At 46.3% G+C, this 18,827-nt stretch overlaps 1 protein-coding gene across 8 annotated transcripts in view; it reads left to right on the top strand.

The window, feature by feature from the left end:
- The window catches only part of ITPR1 (inositol 1,4,5-trisphosphate receptor type 1), a 338,656-nt gene that overhangs the window by 224,420 nt on the left and 95,409 nt on the right, over window positions 1–18,827 (top strand). The gene's annotated exons all lie outside the window — the stretch shown is intronic.

Genomic DNA, 18,827 nt, shown 5'->3' with positions numbered 1-18,827 from the left:
TTATTGCTGGTTTATAAATTTCTCTACCTTTCAAGTGAAAAGTTCAATAGAACCATTTGAACTAATAACACCAATTTGAACTAATAGGAAAAAGTCAGGCTAGGTTAGTCAAAGATGTGTAGATAATTTTTGATAGCTGGATAGAATATATATTTTAAAACAGTAATAAAAACTTGAAAGAATTCTTGATAGAAGTCCTTAATGAAGTGATTTTAATGAATTTAATAATATATATTTTTTAATTTTCATGTCGAAATGGCAATTAAAATTATTTTTTTTAATATTTTATCATCCCCGTCTTCACGCAATCTTCCTTCTTTGTTGCCTCTTGAATAAGGGTTTACTTAGCTGCATGTGTGTGTACACCTACATTTCGATAACAGCTTTATTGAGATATAATTAACACATCATAAACTTCATTCACCCTGATGTGTATGTTTGACTTGACATTAAATTCTTGGGCCCGAACTTAAATTCAGAGTCTGGATTAATAGAGTCTTGGATCTTAGTGCAAACTAGAAGAGGATGGGCTGCTGTGGGTAGATTCGCCCCGGGCCAGGTTGCATTTCTCCGTGCTTCCTCTCCCAGGTGCCCTGCCCCTTGCACGAGCTGCACAGCCACCCCTGGTGGTCCTGTCTCCTCGCACTCCAATCCCAGGTCTCCCTAACACACGCTTCAGAAGTTCATTATTAGGTGCTGCTCTAAGTGGAGATTTGTGCTGGTGGCAGAGTCCGCTGCATGCCTGAGTCATCACTTTGGCGCTGGACTTGTGACACATTGGGATGGCTGTTTGATTTTGTCACATGTGAGTCTGACCGTGAGCGTGGATGGATCCTGTGGTCCTTCTCATCATTAGGGTGTGGCCAGCCCACTGCCGTGCTAGAACGGAAGCAGTGCTCAAGCACTCCTTGTCTTCCAACCACAGGATTTCCAGTGACTAGATCATTTGAACTAAACATTTATTGAGCACTTTGTGGGTACACAGAGCTTTAGTAGGGACTACAAGGTGGTGGTTTCTAGAAACAGGAGCCAGTTGGTCTATGAGAATTTTCTTCAGGCATAGCCAAGTATGAAAAATGAAGGCAGTGTGGTGAGTTTTTCATAAATCACGTGTATTCAATTTGAAGGACCATCTTACCATTTCATTTCTGATATTATGTCCTCTCCAGTGTCTTTGCTTTCTTGAAAAGATTTTGAGAGTGGATGACAGTTTTTTTCTTCTCTGTTTATTAAAGAAATTGGGAACCCTAGGTTATTCCTTCTCCTTCCCAATTTTCTTTTAAAGCTTTAGTAATTAGAGAAATCCTAGAATCCTAGAAGCTTGGTCTTCAAGAAATTGAAAAATCTAGCATGGATATAAGAGTGTAAACACATGCACATAGGAACCTCTGTCTCAAGGATAATGGTAATGCCATCCAAAAGGTAAGAATGGTAATGTGGACCCTCCAAGGAAGAAGTAACAACCTTTGCGTGAGGAGTCAGTGAAAGGTTTTTTGATGAGATTGGCTTTGAAGGATGGCTTCGGGTTTGAAAGGTGGAAGTTGGGTGTGGATCTGCAGCATGGGCTGGCTGTGTCGTGCTGTGTGGGAGAGAAGAGGAGGCCCAGAGTGTAGGAGCAGTAGGGGTGCTGGCAGAACAGGAATTGGGTCCCTCGGACTGAGCAGAGCCGGCATAGGCCAGTGAACGGGGACTGGCAGCAGGAGAATTTGTATGCAATAACAGGGCAGCCCTTCAAAGGACTGTGGAGCTGTAATTTAGGACTATAAATCTGGCAGTATAGGATAGATGAGTTGAGGAAAGCAAGGTCCAGAAGGAGGCAACCCAATAATTAAAAATCGAATTAGCAATAATTTAGGGGAGAGCTAATGAGAACCTAAACTGAAAGTAATTCTATGATAAAATTGGTCATAACTTGGGAGAGGATATTTTCTAGGAGGGGCCCAGGGGAAACTTTTGGGGTGCTGGAGATATTTATGGTTACGTGGGTACGTACCTGTTTCAAACTCAGTGATGCATACAGTTAAAATTGGTATACTTTATTGTATATAAGTTATACCTCAGTAGAAAAGAAAAAATGGGGAGAAAAAAGAGATACTGAACCTAGGGGACCAAGAGGGTCAGGGACAGGATACCATGAGTGCAGACTCTAACCCTCCCTCCTTGAGCTGGAGCCTACACCCGTTGGTGTTCGTAAACGTTGGCCAAAATGGCACCTAAATGGACGTTGGAGATGAGAAGGTCAGAGGTCCCAGTTGGCTCTTTGAGGCTTTAAAGAGTCTGGATGATGAGATGCATGAAGGCACCATTAATTAAGGAATAATGAAGCATGGAAAGGGCTCGAGGGGGCTGAGGGCTGCCGGCGCTAAGGCTGGCTGGCAAGATGAAGTCGGAGGTTCTGGCAGGATGCCGTGTTTTTCACAGTGTACCCCTGATGGTGATGGCAAGGCACACAGAAGCTGTTTTTCCTTCAAGTTCTTTATCTTGTAAAGTAATTATGAATATTAGTTTCATGTTTTCACACATTTATTACTCATATGCTCAGGCTCCAGATGAAATGCCACGATAGAATTCCAGTAGTTCAGCCTCGTAGGGAGAGGAGAGGTTTTCTCTTAAGGCAGCCAGCGTGCTCCTGAGTGGGTGAGCCAGGATGGGAGGTCATAGCACCAAGGGCACTTGTGCTCGCTCTTTTCTTCCTCCCTCTCCCTGTCCTCTCCCACCCTACCCCGCCTTCGGTGACCTCAGAGGGTGGAGGGGGGAATCTAGCCCACTGTTTCAATAGAGACCTGTGGTTCCAGGAAAATTCATTCTAGCCCAGAGTTGACTGGTGAGATCTCCCTTGGCCCTGAGCTTCTCTTTCTGTGGAGAATATGACAGGAACTCAGCTTGTGTATGGAGCCGGTTAAGGACAGGAACCTTGAAGCCCCAGGGGGGAGTGATGTAAAATTTCATCCTGCTTTAGAGAAGCTGGTTTGAAGTAGTACATGACCAGCTGGGAAGTGAGTCTGAGTTGGGTTAAAGCTGCCATTGTGACTATTAATGATTGCTGAAATGCTGTAATCCATTAAAGGCAGGGTCAGTTCCAGCCAGAACTCCGTGCCCATTATCACTTCCTGGTCAGATTGTCGTGTTATGGTCTCAGGAGGGGAAATTGGGCTGAGGTCAAGTGGGCTTCCATAGATGATTGTTGCTCAGTGACAGGCAGTAGAAAGGGTGATCACAGGGAAGCATGAACTGGATATTGCCTATCCAGGAAGAGGGCTGCAGAAGGACCCTTGTGCTTATAAGCACCTCTTCCCAGGATCTGGGATGTGTTTCACACAAAGAAGAAGAATGAGACCCACCTTCCAGTCTGGGTCTGTGTGGGATTAAGGAAGTTATTCCTGGGTTTCTGTTCCCGTGTCTATCAAGTGTGAGGCACAAGTGTGGACCTCTGGGATCCTTGTCACTATGAGTCAGAACTTTTAAGCAGTCACTAGATATTTTCCCAGGAATTCCTAGGACCTGGTAGTGATGGTTGGCTGGCTTCATTTCTGAAGTTTTCCCTGGCTTATAAAAATAATTATTAAAACTATGATGATTAGACAAACTCCAGGTGAGCCATACAATAGAATACTATTCACCAAAAAAAAGGAACACAGTATTGATAAATGCAATGACTTGGATGTATCTCAAAGGCATTATGCTGAACGAAAGGAGCCAAGCTCAAAAGGAGACATACCATGTGGTTCTAATTATATGACATTCTCAAAAGGACAAGACTGTAGCGATAAAGGACAGATCCATGTTTGCTAGGATTAGGGGTGAGGGGACAATTTGACTATAGAGAAACAGCACAAGGGAGTTTTTTGTGCGATGATGCTGTTGTGCATCCTGCTTTTGGTGGTGACCACATGAGTCTATCCACCTGCGAAAGTCTGTGGAACTGTATGCCAAAAAAAAGTCGGTTTTACTGTATGATCATTATAAAAATTAACAAAAGTAAAAGCCATAATGATGACGATAGTGGCCAATTAAGTGCTTACTGTGAGCCAGGAACTGTGCTTCAGTGTCTGTCACGTATCCTCTCATTTAACCCCCACGCTCTCTATAGGAAGCAGGTGCCATAATTACTGCTTTTTACAAAGGAGGAAACCAACATGAAAAATCGTTAAGGAACTTGCCCCAGATCATAGTCAGTAAGCAGCAAAGCCAAGAGTGGAACCAGGGCAGCTTGGCTCTGCAAACACCTCCTTGCCTGTGATGGCTTCATTCTGCGGGATGATGGTAAAGATCCAAGGAAGAATAGTAGGTGCTTTATAAAGAAAGATGACTTGCTCCTTCCTACAAGGTCAGCCCTTGTCATCTTCAGAGACAGAGGCCTAGGTGGGCCAGCGATGGGTCCACGGCTACAGAGCTCAGTAGAGAAGACAGCAGGACTAGCATCCATTCTACCTGGGCTCGAGCACTTAGTGTTGATGAAGAAGTCCTTCCACTCAGGCTCTCATTTAAGTCCCCAGTTGTGCTGGGGAGCTGTGCCAGGCACGTATGGCCCCCATCATAGCAGTGAGGAAACTGAAGCCCCGTAGGGGTTCTGACGCACTCAGAGCTACGGAACTAGACCAAATAGCATGTGCCTCTTGTCTGCTCCTGCCCCCCTGTTTTAGTTCTGTCGCTTAGCAGCGCCCTCAAAATGGAGTGGCTTGAAGCAGTGGCCATTCTGACACCTGTCACAATTCTGGGGGCTTGGGCTCAGCCGGGCAGTTCTTCCACTCCGTGGGATCTTGGCATGGGCTCAGTTGGGTCATCAGCTATGGCGGCCGCTTGTGTGGCTGTGGCACTTGGTGCTGGCTCTCAGCTGGGAGCTCAGTCCCGATCGCCTCAGTCACCCGGATTGCCACGGTTCTCCTCCATGTGGACTTTCCATGTCATTCAGAATTCTTAGAGCATGGTGGCTGGGTTCTAAGTAGTGTTTCGAGAAGCAGAAAGTGGAAGCTACAAATCCTTTCAAGTCCTGGGCTCGGGGGGATTCCTAGAATGTCACTTCTGCCACATTTTGGTCAAAGGCAGTCATAAGGTCAGCCCAACTTCAGAGGGAGGGGAGAAAAACCACCTCTGGTTGAGAGGAGGGCATGTGCATCAGGGAGGGAATTGGGGGGTGGGCACGTGTGGAGACTGACTCCGCCCCCCCCATTATAATTGATTGAGCACCTACCATGGGCCAGTCTGACCCCTGAGTGCTAAAGTTTCAAAAAGGGGGAGACACCATTGTCTGCCATAGAGGAGGTTTGTTCTCCCAGGAAGTTCAATCCTATCTTGCAGAAGTTACAACTCATGTTGTTCTCCTTCACAGTGATCTGTGAATATTCAACCCAGTCCTGAGGATAAAGTCATTGGGGCCTGTAGTTCTCCAAAAGTTCTGAATTTCACTGCCCAGACCTTGGAGGATTCAATTATGGGAATCCAAAAATAAAGACACGTAGTGCTTGCTAGGAACCCTAACAGAAAGAGTTTGTTCCCTTACTCTGAAACCTTGTTATCTGTCACATCATCACCTAAAGCCCTGAAATGACAGGAAGCCAAATTTAGGATATTTCCCAGCCTGGTATAATGGATTCCCAGCGATTCAAGTCTTCTAGCATCTCCCGTCTGTGCCCTGGCTTATCTGAGGGTAGATCTAATCTCCAAAACTCCTCCTACCTGGGTGCCATCAGAGTAGCTCAGACTTCATGGTGAATGAACCCTCTGCTTATAGGAACAATGAGGTGGTACCACCGCCCTTGGGCTCCACAAAAGGGGGAGTGACACATTGCCCTGCCATGGAATCAAGCTTCATGTTGAACAACCCCTGTTTTTTCTCCCCACTCTGGTTTCACCCCCATCCTGCCAGCCCTCAGAAGGAATCTTTCCTTTCTGCTTGGTGTTTTGTAGCAAGTGGGAAACTATAAAATAAGCATTTGCTTATGAATTAATTTTTGGCACACTCAGGGCTCAGCAAGCCTTACGGCACTTGCATATCCGTCCTTCGAGTCCTTGCCAATTTCTGTGTTCCTTCCTCCTGAGACGTTCCCACCAGCACCCGGGGGAAGTTCCCTCTGCTTCCTCTTCCCTGCAGGAGGGTAGAGGCTGTCCTCACCTGGAAAAGAGGGGGAGTAAGGTATCTCTTTGAACATTATCTTATGTTTTGGGGTTTGTTTTTTTTTTAAGCAAATACAGATGTTCGGGGATATATGTGCTGACATGACCATAGAGAGCCTCATAGCAAATTAAGGGGACAGACATAACACAAAAAATTTTTTGGACTAATTGCTTCCGGTTGCAGAAGCACAGTGAATTTCATGTATCAAATGGCTGCCCAGCTATTCCTATGCCAAGTCTAGCCTACAGACACACCCAAAAAGGGCTTTCTTTTCTGCACGTACGCAGCTGGAGATGGAAAATGTGAGAAGCGCTCCATCAGGAAACTGGCTTGCATATTCATCTGAGAGAGATCCCTAGCCCTTGGGGCCTTTTCCCCACCACACACTTATTTTGTGGTTGGCTTAAGAAATCAGCCCAAGAGCCAATATTAGATAAGCATTCTCCCACCCCTTCCAGAAGAAGTCACCAGAAGAGCATGTTGGAGAAGCATGCTGGTCTGGCTCCTTCTGACCTCAGTTAGCAGAGAGATGAAGCCAGAAAGGGTGATTTGATTTGCCTCTGCTGGAAACGGAAGGCCAGTTTGTGAGGAAGAGCCTTGGTTTGACAGGACACTCACCCTTAGAAGGAGGAGGAGATTGGTGTGTGAGCAAGTTACGTAAAAGCGTGTTGTTTTTGGCAGGGAAGTCAGAAATGAGTCATTTCTGAGTGGTGTTTTCTGACCTCAGGTTTTATCCATGTGGGAAATGAGCGTAGCTTGCCACAGTCAGAAGGCTGCTTCCCCCCTGCCCCAGCGTTGGGGGTTTGGGGAGCCATTGGAATTGAAATAAGAGGGAGGCAGGTGGCTTGTCCCTAGCAAGCTTCCCTGGACACTCTGCCCTTCAGCTAAAGCTGGGAAGGGTCTGAACAGCTGCCTTTGAGAGTTTGGTGGCAAAGGGTCAGAGACTTCGGGGACACTGCCTAGAAGGGAAGCCTATGAACGTGGGAAGGAACTTGGCCTCTAGAGTGGAAACACCTATATTGGAATCCCAGCCCTGCCCTTGGCAAGTGGGGTGACCTTGGACTTTCTCAGGATATTAGAAAAACTAAGTCCCTTCCTCATGGAGCTATTGAGAGGATAAAACATCGTAACAGGGGGGTAAAGTGCCTGCCCCAGCAGACACTGCACACCTATGAGCTGCTGCCTTGGGGACTGATTGTTTGGAGTGAGGAAGATCCGGGTTCGAGCCCTGCTTCTGACTACATCCCTCTTGAGGACCTGGGGCAAAGTCCTTGACCTCTGTCAGCGTGGTTGCCAACTGAAGAGCAAGATGGTGACAGTGTCCCCCTCACGGGGCTCCTGGGCCAGTTAGACAAGGTGGGCCACAGAAAGTGCCTCATGCAGTTGCCAGGGTCGTAGAAAGATCTCAAAATTGGCTGATTATTTTTATTAATAAATGTTTTTTATTTAAAAAATGGACTTCAGGGGCATCTGAGTGGCTGTTGGTTAAGCTCCTGGCTTTTGATTTTGGCTCAGGTCATGATCTCAGGGTCATGAGATTCGGGCTCCATGCACAGCGGGGAGTCTCCTTGCGGTTCAATCTCTCCTTCTCCCTCTGTCCCTCCCCCCACCCCCGCACTCCTCGGGCTCATGCTCTCTCTCAGATAACAAATGAATCTTTTTAAAAAATGGACTTCATTTTTTTAAATAGGTTTCTTCTCAAAAAGTTGACTTCTGAGCTTTTGCTTCTGTCTAGTAGTTTACGATCTAGTAGGCCTAGAGGGGGTGCTATGTTTTACCTTGTTTTCATCCTCAGTTTACCTAAGTCCCTCTGACTGTATATTTGAAATGATGTTAGTGGTACAGAAGGTCAGGACATTTCTGTGCCTTGGGTACTGGTTACTTGTAATGACAAACATTCTGGATGAAGTGGAAGGTGAAGGGCAGTCCAGTCACTCTGTGGTTTTAAGTGCTCCCTGCCGCAGGCCTTTACTTTCCTTTCCCTTTTTTTTTCCTTCTTCTCCATTCCCAGGAAACTAGTGTGTCACTGAACGAAGGTCTTTTAAGATTTTTGGTTTCAAAATTCAGGTTTTGATAGAAACTCAACACTCAAAGGTGGTTACCATTCTTGGGAACATAAGATATGAGTGACTCTCCTAAAAAAGGAAAGTGACCCCTCGCATAGTGCAATCCTGGTCGTGGCATCTCTCCAAGTGATGGTGGGCACTAGAGAAGGCATGGGCCTGTTGGCTTCGTTTTGTAGTTTGGGGCAAGAAATGACTGCAAGGCTTGTCAGCACATATGTTTGTGGCTCATCCTCACTTGGGTATAAGAAGCACCGTCCTGTTGAGGTGCTCCTAGGGCAAAGTGTGCACCCTGGCTCATGTTTTTAGAGGAATTGGAGACCGGGTATTATTTTTCTTTTTTTCTGAATAGTAAAGCCAACAATTTAGGCAGAAGTGGGCAAGCCCATATATCTGCTCCTCTGGCCTTCCACTAGAGGACTGCATTTATTGGGGGTTACGGAGAGATCTTTGGAAGCAGAATGTTAATCTCTTTCCCTCATGCAAAAAGCAGGAATTGGTTTCTAAGAGATGTCTTCAAAGGAATTCTCAGGTTTTTCATGGTCTTCAAAATTTAACTGAAGAGCAGAAAAAAATGTCAGAGAAGACTTGAAAAAGGTTATATATTGAACCATCATTTCATTTTATCCTCTTAAATCCACAACAAGCCCAGATTTTCCTTCTTTCTTTCTCTTCCTTTAGGTCTAGCAAGAGGTCTGTGCTCTTCCTAACTTTCCCTCCAAGGAGGGAATGCTGTTTATGAACTTCCAGGCTGACACCACATACACCTCTGTTGGCTTGTGATGTGTTAGTCCAGGGCTTGGCAAACTATGACCAGTAGGTCAAATCTAGCCCACGGCCTGCTTTTGCAAATAAAGTTTTATTGGAACACAGCCATGCTTACTCCTTTAGTATTATCTCTGGCTGCTTTCATGCTATGAGGGCAGAGTTGAATAGTTGCAACAGAGACCATATAGCCTACAAAGCCTAGAATATTTACCATTTGGCCCTTTACAGAAATCTCTGCCAACCCCTGTGCTTGTTGAATCTTCGCTGTCTAAATATTAATCTGTTGAAGGGAAAGAACCATGTCTTTTCCTCTTTGTTCTGTGCTCTTCATCCCCTGGTATGCAACAATGGGTTTTTAGTAAATATTCACCAGATGACCAATATCCTAAGCCCCAAGATACTTTGACCACTCATTCACCTAATAAACAGGAATTCAAGGAAAGAGAGGTTTCTAACTTTTTCTTTCCTTTCTTTTTTTTTTCCAGGGGGGAAATGGTGTGCAGGGGCAGTGGGATTGTGTTTTAGAAGACGTCTTTTTTTCCTAGAGGTGATCTTTCCTTTCCTTCACCGTCTCTACTCAGATATATTCCATTACTCCTGTTTATCACCTTTCAACACAGATTTGGAAGGCAGACTAAAGCAGCTCTTTCCTGTGGGGAGCTGGCCTTGTGGCTCAAGGGTCCAGATACCTGGGATTGCAAATTTTTCATCTGTAAGCCCTCTCTGATGATCCTACCCCAGACCACCATATTTTAAATTAGTCACTTCTTTATGGCCCAGTGCTCTGCTATTTCTGTACCTCCAAAGGTTTCCTACTGGCCTCGGGGCATTTAATTAACCTTAAAATAAATGAAAAGTTGGAGCCTGGGCTCCAGCCTGTTTGTCTTCTTTTTCTCCAAACTCCCTGGGTAATCTCATCTACTCCCATGGCTTCCAGCTACTGTTCATGCCAACAACTCCCAAAGGTGTAGCTCCCGACTCCACCTCTTTGCTGATTTCTAGATTTCTGTTCAGATCTCTGTTGGGCATCTCTACCTGTGTTAATTCTAGGTTAGGATGACCTCAAGTGCACCTGTCACCTCCCCTCCTCTGCCCCATTTGCCCTCTTATATTCCATGTGCTGCTCAGTGGGCTCACCAGCACCTCTCCTGTTGCCCAGGGGAGATACCTGGATGTCTCTGGTCTCTTTCCTCTCTTGCTTTTCGCCGGGAGCTCATTCTGTATCCACTCCACCTCCCAGTAGTTTAATGGTCAGCATTCAGTTAGGACTTAAAATGAGCCAGACAGTTGGCACCTTGAGATTAAATGACCTGACCATATTGGCTCAGCTGGGGTCGGAAGAGCGGGGATTTGAAATGAGGCACTCTGGCTTCAGAATTCCTGCTATTGACCACCCTGTTACACCTACCTCCTGCCAGTATGGGGCTGTCCAAGTTCTGAGCATGATTGTTTCTCACCTGGATAACTGGGATAGCCTCTTAAAGGCCTCCCTGCCTCTGGGCATTTCTCTCTTGCATGCTGCTGTCAGTGATGTCCCCCCAAAAGAAGCTTGACCACTTCATTTCCTGTCTTAACCGTCTTCTGCAGACGCTGGAGTTCACTGCAGCCATGATGAAATCCAGTGGCACCCTGCATGGTCTGGCCCTGCCTGGTTTTCTCTACCCACACCCCGATTCTCTGCGTCCTGCAGCCGCATTTGTTCATTTGCTAGGCCCTTCTGTGTACTCAGATGCCTCTGCTCCACATGGGACAGGCTCTGTTTCCCTCTGCCCGGAATATTTCCCAAGCCCTGTCTGAAATGTCTCCTGCTCTGGAAACTTCCTCTTGATCCCCTGAGGCAGAGGTGTAGTGGTCTCTACCTCTGGACTGTTCATTCACTCTAGCAGTCACCACACTTTAAGTGGAGGTTCATTGTAAGACCCGAGGGAACAGAAACCAAGTTTGTCCTCACCCCCAAGTTCCGTAGAAAAGTTCCTGTGTGTGTGAGATGAAGGGAACTCAGTCTGTACATAACATCTCAGTGGAGAGAATCCTACTCTGTAGGGTCATTCTGAGAACTAGATGAGATGTATGGAAAATGCTCAGCTCGGCATGCTGCTTAACACATAGTAATTGCTCATGGTTACTTTTTGGTTGTACATTTTTCTCTCTACTCACCCACCCGGGAATGTAATTTCTTCCAGGATCAAGCCTCTATCTGACTCCGCAGCACCTGGACCGTGGTGGGTGTTCATTAAATGTTCTAAATGTTCACTGAATGAATACAAGTTCTGACCATCTGTGGCCACCGTAATACTTTAGCCTTATTGTCCTTTTTTGAATATAAGCATTAGGATGTGAAAATTTATGGTTAGTGGTTGTAACAACTATAAGGGGCACCTTCTTTAGGGGTGGAAGGGAGTTAAGTTTAGCTGAGTCCAAGGGAAATACATAATGTGAATTTGGAGGAATATCCTTATTGTGCCAGGAACGCTCAGTGTCTATTTTTTTCTTCTTAATAACCAGATAGTAGTAATAATAATGAGGACCAGAATCTGAATGTTCATGTTCCAGGAGCTAGGCCACATGCCTTCTCTGCATGATCTCATTTACTCTTTATGGTGATCCTGTGTGGGTAGGTGCTGCCATGACCCCTTTTTGCTAAAGGGGAAATAAAGGACCCAAGAGGTCAAGTTACTTGCTTAGGGTCACCGAGCTAGCTGGTAATTGTGTCCGGGTTTATTTCCTGCCACAGCCTGAGGTCTCAGCTCTCTGTGTTGCTGCCTCCCTGTATGAGAAGCTTCCATTAATTTCCTTGGCACAGACGTGGCCCACATCCCCCTCCCTGGCTGGGGACCAAGGAAAGGGGTTGTGGACCCCTTTCGAGGACCTTGGCTCTGTTGATCAGGCAAAGTGGGATTTGTGGCTTCACTCTCGGTTGGTCTTTTGGTGGATGGACTCTGTGGAGGGTGCTGTGCCTTCTGAATACAGCAGAAGACAGTTTCTGTGGCTGGTGTCTGTGCTTTGGTTATAATATTGTCCTGTAAATGACAGAGAAGGAAACCGTGAAAGTCTTTCTCTTTTAGGCTTGCTGTTTTGTTTGCCAAATAAAAACTCTAAGTGCTATACATGCCGCCTCACCTCTAGCAAGTTCCAAGTTCCCAGGTCTATGAAAGTTAATGATGAGGAAACTCTCTTGCATAACTTCCTCTCTGTGAAGACAGAGGCGGCTCATTTAATTAGGGCTTCTATGAAAGGTTAAATGACATTAGTAACAATTTTGGGGTTTTACTTGCATCGAAAGAAGCACATGTGCTCTGGCATAATGTGGGGCTTGTTAGAGCTCAGCTTTTACTCATTTTGCACAAAGAGGCTCCGTGCATTGGATTCTCCCCATATTTGAGTCTTTAGTTGGTTGAAGAATACCCATTTTGGGGGAAAGAAAAAGGAAAGAGTGCCCATTCTAGGGCAGGAGCTGTACATGGTGCCGTTATGTACTTTATCTGGGCTAGGTCGGATAGCTCCAGTGACAGAGGAGGAAGGTGAGTCTCAAAAGAGCCAGAGCTTGGGCACCTGGGTGGCCCAGTAAGTTAAGCGTCTGCCTTCGGCTCAGGTCATAATCTCCGGTCCTGGGATAGAGCCCCATGTCAGGTTCCCTGCCACTCCCCTGGCTTGTGCGTGTTCTCTCTCTCAGACAAATTTTTTAAAAATCTTTTAAGATTTTATTTATTTATGAGAGAGTGCGCAGAAGCAAGGGGAGAAGCAGGCTCCCCGCTGAGCAAGGAGCCCAATGCGGGACTCGATCCCAGGACTCTGGGATCAGGATCTGAGCCCAGAGCAGATGCTTAACCAGCTGAGCCACTCAGGAGTCCCAAGAGCCAAAGCTCTTACCCAAAGTCACCCAATTAACAAAACTGAGATTTGAACCCAAGTCTGCCTCTCAAACATCTCTCACCTCTCTACCATGCTAGAAAGCCTTGAAGATGGAAGGGTCCAATGCCAGGGAGTTAACTCAGTGCTCCATTTTCACTGAGGGGCTACGCACACTGGAGAGCAGTGTCTGTCTTGTTACCGTTGGGGCTAGGGCTACAAAGTGGTGGTTATTTCATTCAAGAGGCAAGGAATCCCTGCTTGGTTATACCATGAATTTTCAAAGTCATCCTACCAATCCACACAATGATGAGTTTTATAAGAATGTATGAGCTTTTTCTTTAGTTTCTACTGGTGTCCTTTATTGAGTAGCTTTGTCTGGTCAGAGGTGAACTTGTCCCTGACATAAGAAGGGCTCTTGCTCAGTTATGTTTCTTTGAGTTTTCTGGAATTCATGTTGGCGGGGAGAGTGGGGAGTGAAAGCCAGAGTGCATTGCAGATGGCTGTCGCAAACCCCTCTACTATTTCCAATTAGTGGATGCATGTGTGAGTTGTATGCCTGTCTTATATTTACAAGAGGAAGTATCCCGTTTAATTTTATTTTCACACCAAAAGCCCAAGTGTTAAGAGAACATGGTGTTTTAACACTCCCTCGGTTATCAGCTGCAGCGCGGAGGTTGTATATTGTCACATACAGTTTTCTGAGTATATTTCTACATTTGTTACCTGGCAACATTGCTGCATCGGGACATGGAGATGTGTTGGTTCCTACCAGATCTGCACTGTTCATATTGTAGAAGGTAGAGCCTGTTTTTCTGGCAGGAATTTACAAGAGGAGAAGGCAGGAGGCTAATGGAATTCAGCTGAGAGATGGCTGAGGCAGTGACTGTCCACGGACGAGGGGTTCGGCAGGGGATGTAGACTCTTGTCTACATCCTGAATTTATGCCTTACTCTGTTGTTGCCCACCCCACCAGTTCTGATGGGAAAGGAAATCCCCTGGTAGGGATGACAGTCATAGCATCTCTTGCTGGGGTCACTGTCTGAGCTACTTAGAGCCCTATAGAGTCTTTGTTTAGCTGAGGTGCTGCATTAAAAACACTGTGTATAGAATTTAAATGCTTAGCAGGTCCTATATATACTCTCGGGCTCTCCTAGCACAAACATGCCCCCCCACGCCCTATGTGATGAACCCCTTCCAAGATGTTTGTGTTCAAAACCCTTGCATCACAAGTTTGAAAGTCCTCTTGGTTGAAGCCATGCTTTCCGAGACTCCGAGAAAGCTCACTGAGACCAAGGGCATTGAATTCTCTAGCACCTGTGACATTTCTTGACAAATGCCTGAGAGGGGCAAGTTCCCATGGCAACAGTTTCTAAAAGAGTTTTGTGGCATCAACAGGTTAGACGAGGTATCAGAGTCACGGGGCTCTGCAGCGCCTCCTGCAAGCACGTCTCCTGTTCAGTTCCTCCACGCCAAGGCGCCGAGGGGCAGTCTATTCAGAAGCCCCAGGAGGCACTGGAGAGCTGGCCAGGTTGGGCTGCAGTTCAGGGCACATTCGTGTCTCCCTGCAGTGCTCATTTTTGAAGGCGTCTCTGAGGAGGAGGCCTTTTTAAAAGTCCACTGGACTCTTAATGTCTTGCCTTTAAGAGAGAAAAGGAGTGCTGATTATGCCTGGAGGCATTTAGGAGCCTCAGTTAGCTTTAAATATATATATGTATATTTTTTTAAGTGCTCTGATCTCCTTTAGAAAACTCGAGAAGCCATTTTTTTAATGGTTCTTGGCTCTTGGGAATTAATATTACCCCTAGCATGATCAGGAAGTGTTCTAAGAAGAAGCTATACAATTCCTCAAGATTTTTTTTTTTTATAGCTATTGGATATTTTGTATACCTGAGCAAGACCTGACCCTGAGGGTTCCAAGCTCGGCTGATTGTCCTGAGCACCCTTAACTTGGAAATCTATATCCTGCTGTTTAAACTTTAAGATGATCCCTAACTTGATTAAAGTCCTCAACCCAGTAGGCCGAGGAAAATGCTTCAGAAAAAACAAGGTCATGCTGCATTTTTTTGGTAAGCACAGGAATCAACAAAGAGATGTTATATAACTTCTATTTATATCCTCCTTGCTCACTATCTGCAGGCAGACAAGAGTCGCTGAGAAGGAATTTAATGAGCTCTCTGGGTTTGCTCACCTTCCTGAGCTGGTAGGAACCAGCTTGTTCTCAAGTGCGTCAGCAAAGAATCTGGCTGTGGGTGGGCGGCCGGGGTAGGTGGACGGACTTGTTGCCATGGTGTTCTTTAATTCCCCTGTCTCTCAGAGATCTCACTCCCCCCTTCACTGACTCCTTCCTTTCCCCCCTTTTCTTTCTTTCTTTCTTTCTTTTTTTTTTTTAATCTATAAGCTTCCTTGTTTCTCACACCTACTCATGATTCTTGGAGCTGTCTCCGGAAACAGAATATTTTTCCTCACCCCCCCACTCCACGCCCCCCACCCCCAAGAGCTCTCCATTGTGTAGCTCCAGGACATCAGAAGAGTTTCTGCTAAGGTATATTGTGTTCACCCTCCCCTATTTCTTTTCCCATGATTTTTTTTTTTTTTTTTTTTTTTTTACCCAGCACCTCCACTATAGGGACCAATCCCAGAAGTCTTTAATCTCACCCAATAGCAGCTTACTCTTCCCCACTGGATTGCCCCCAAACCGGGTGGATTCCACTGTTAGTCGCATGAACAGTTGCTCTGGCCCAAAGGAGAAGGGCTATTTGTATTTCCCTACATCCTCCTGTGTGCTCTTGCCCTGGGCCAGTGGATGTTTCCTGGCTCACCTAGAACGGTATAAAACAGAACCACATGAAAACAAGAGAATGTGTTTGTCCCACAGTGATAATTCTAGGAGCTTGGGCAATTTCTGTTACCTGCAGGCTGCAGGTTGAAATTATTCAGCCTGCACCAAAAAAAAAAAAAAAAAAAAAGTGGTGGGAGCGTGGGTTGTGTCTCCTCCACCCAATTCTCAGCAGGGAAGTGGGACTGCCATTCTGAGAAGTCATTGTGGCAGACCCCAGGAGTGCCCACCACAGAGCCTTCTGAGATGGGCCTGCGTTACTGTCTGCATTCCCGCCAGAGCAGAGGTATGGAATAGATGTGAGTAGGGAAGTTTTAATGAACTATTCTTAGAAAAGAAAAAGCAGTTCCCATGAGGACAGGCTTTAAAAAAAAAAAAAGAAGCCAAAACCCACCCCTGCCTTGCCCAAGAGTTGTGCAACTCTTAATAGCAGTAGCCTGTTGGAATAATCAAAGGCAAGCTGACTTCCCCTTATTAACTTCTGTTTGAGACATCTGCATAAAATATCCCCAGATTCCAGACCAAGAAGGTAATTTTTTTTTTTCCCTCCGAGTAACTGGAGGGACTTTCCCTTTGGAGCTCTTCCAGCAGAGTCAACTTCATGGTTGAAAATATTTTCTCATTAGAAACTGCCAGCCTTTTGAATCCTGATGTGGGGATAGGAAAGACACCTCGTCCATGAGCACAGAGCCTGAGCCCCAAACCTAACTGACATTCACAATTGTCTTTGAGACTTCTGCCATGACCCTTCTTTTCACTGGGAAATCTATACCCACTTAAATTTCCTAAGGGTCCCCTAAGTTCCTTTTTGAGACTGGCAGAGGCTCTGTTATTATTTCTATCACTTTCCCATGGCTGGGTTTTAAACTGGGTTTTAAACATCCATCGAGATGGCCGAGACACTGACGAGGCTAGTCCTATAAACCATCTAATATCTTCAAGTCCCTTGTTTCTGTTTGCATTCGGGACTTAAAAAAAAAAAAAAAGTATATTGCATTTGAGGAGGATGTATTTCAGTTGCCCTCACCATACGGTGTTTGAGAAATGTGTTTTTATTAGCCTCCTTGCAACATAAGCCCACAAACTGTTCAGCCCAGAGCCTGGGTAGTTATCATGTCCAGGATTGAGCCAGGTTCTGAGGTGTTAGGCTCACAAATGGTTGTCCTTCCTGCTCCATAGTTAATAATGCAAGTGTCAGTGAGGCTAGAGTAGTTAACAGTTAACTGGATGGATTAAGGATCTGCAGCCAGTCTGAGTGCATCACAGAGACATGTGTACAAACCCGATAAGCCTCTGAGAGGGGAGAAGGCCACATCAGCCACCTTCACCTGGTCCTTGGCATGTTTCATTGTCTCCATTTGGCAGGATGTGGGGCTTTCACAGACAGGGATCTTTGGGTTCTTGAGTTAAACTTTAGCTGCCATGATACAAATCTTGATTCAACTTAAGGTTTTTGGGAATAAACCTCCTTCAGGATTACTGTGCATTCATCAAGATGGCAAACACGTCCTGCGTACCTGGTGGGTGCCAGGCATTGCATGAATTGGCCGTGATACAGTCAGGGATGAGATCAGTCCGGGCCCTGCCCTCTAGGAGCTTACAATCTAGTGGGAGAGATGGCTAGCACACTAATTAAATAATTAACACCCTGGGAGAAGCATGAGGAAGGAAATAAGCAGGGCACAGAGTGTCAAGGAGAAGCCACTTAGGATGGTCAGGAAAAGCTTCTCTAAGGAGGTGCCATTTAAGCCCAAACCTAACAGATGAGAAGAGAACCAGCCATGAGAAGAGCAGAGGGCAAGAGTGTTCAGACAGACAGGCTGGCATGGGCTTGGCCTCTTGCCAGAGCTGAAGGAGGCCAAGGTGGTGAAAGCATAGCGATGGAGGGAGCAGGAATGAAATGATGGCTGGACCCCAGTAATATGCTTGTCATCAGGCGACCTGACTGCCAGCCCCGTCAGTGCTTCTAAAGGGCACCAAGTTGGCTCGGGCCGTCACCTGCTTGCATACACGTTACTGATGCCAGAGCCATAATATATTAAGCAGCACTTACGCAGATGAGTGCTGTGTAATTGCATCCCGCCATCTCCATCCATTTGGCCATCTGTATGTTTTACTGCCCAGTCCCAAGGATGTTCTCTGCAGCCACAGGGAAGCTACCTGATGGGCCAGTACCGAGGCAAATGGGCCTATGGGGTTGGGAGATGCAAGTCCTGGAGCTTTTCCTTTGGGGTCCACAGGGGGGCTGTCCCCCCAGAGTTGGTGGAATTGAGCAGAGGACTGAGGGTGACTGTGGGACCTCCATCAGGAAGGCACTTGCTTTGGTTGACGTTTTGCTCTTTGCCAGCCGGTGTCCTTGCCCCCAGCAGGCCAGAGTATATTTATTTTTCTTTGGATTTTATGGTTGAGTGCATTTGTCATAGGTTTGCTGAGAGCAGGGAAGGAAAAGTGGCTGGTATAAAATACCTACCAGGTGCCAGGCCTCTGCTGGGCTTTCCCCTGTGTTACTTTCTTTACTCCATCATACAGGCCTCTCCGGTGGCACTTACCCTCCCCCCTCCTCCATTACCGGTGAGGAAAGGGTGGCTGCCTGTTAATAAATGACCTATCCAAACCCACCCAGCTCCTCAGTGCCCCCTCCCCATCCACTTCTACCTTGCTAAGCCTACAGGATACAGAGCCCTTTCTCTGAGCCCCTGCCACTGTCTAAGCAAACACAGGAAATGGGTGTGCAAAGGATTGTTCTTGACATCGTTGCAGAACTCAAGTTGGATGCCCTGTGGAACCTCGTAACTTTTAGGGCAGGAAAAGTTGGTCACTGTTGATTAATTGCCCTCAAAACGCAGAATGGAAGTAAGACCAAAGATCAGAGTTCTTCCTCTCCAACTCCTGTGTTGGTCTTCTTTCTCCGTAGCACAGATTGAACCCCCAAGTGAAGTGGGAAGGAGCAGGCAAACTCGAGCTCGGCCCCCCGTTGCTGTCTCGTGTGGATGCATGGCTGAAATTTTTCATGATACTGTTTTCCACACACCTCTTTTCAGGCCTTGTGCAGAGGCTCACTGAGAAGGCTTCCATGTCCCCCATGGCAAGTCTGTGGGCAGGCGACATGGGACCTGAGAGTTTCACACAAACCGCCAGAAGTTACTTTTCATTGAGTCATAGAATCAGCTCTGGAGGGCACCCTCAGAGGCTG

Source organism: Mirounga angustirostris, unplaced genomic scaffold, assembly GCF_029215605.1.
Source record: "Mirounga angustirostris isolate CCGP_5_RB_7025 unplaced genomic scaffold, mMirAng1.0.hap1 SCAF_1, whole genome shotgun sequence".
NCBI classification, from domain to species: Eukaryota; Metazoa; Chordata; class Mammalia; order Carnivora; family Phocidae; genus Mirounga; species Mirounga angustirostris.
This window is presented reverse-complemented; position numbering and strand designations above follow the sequence as displayed.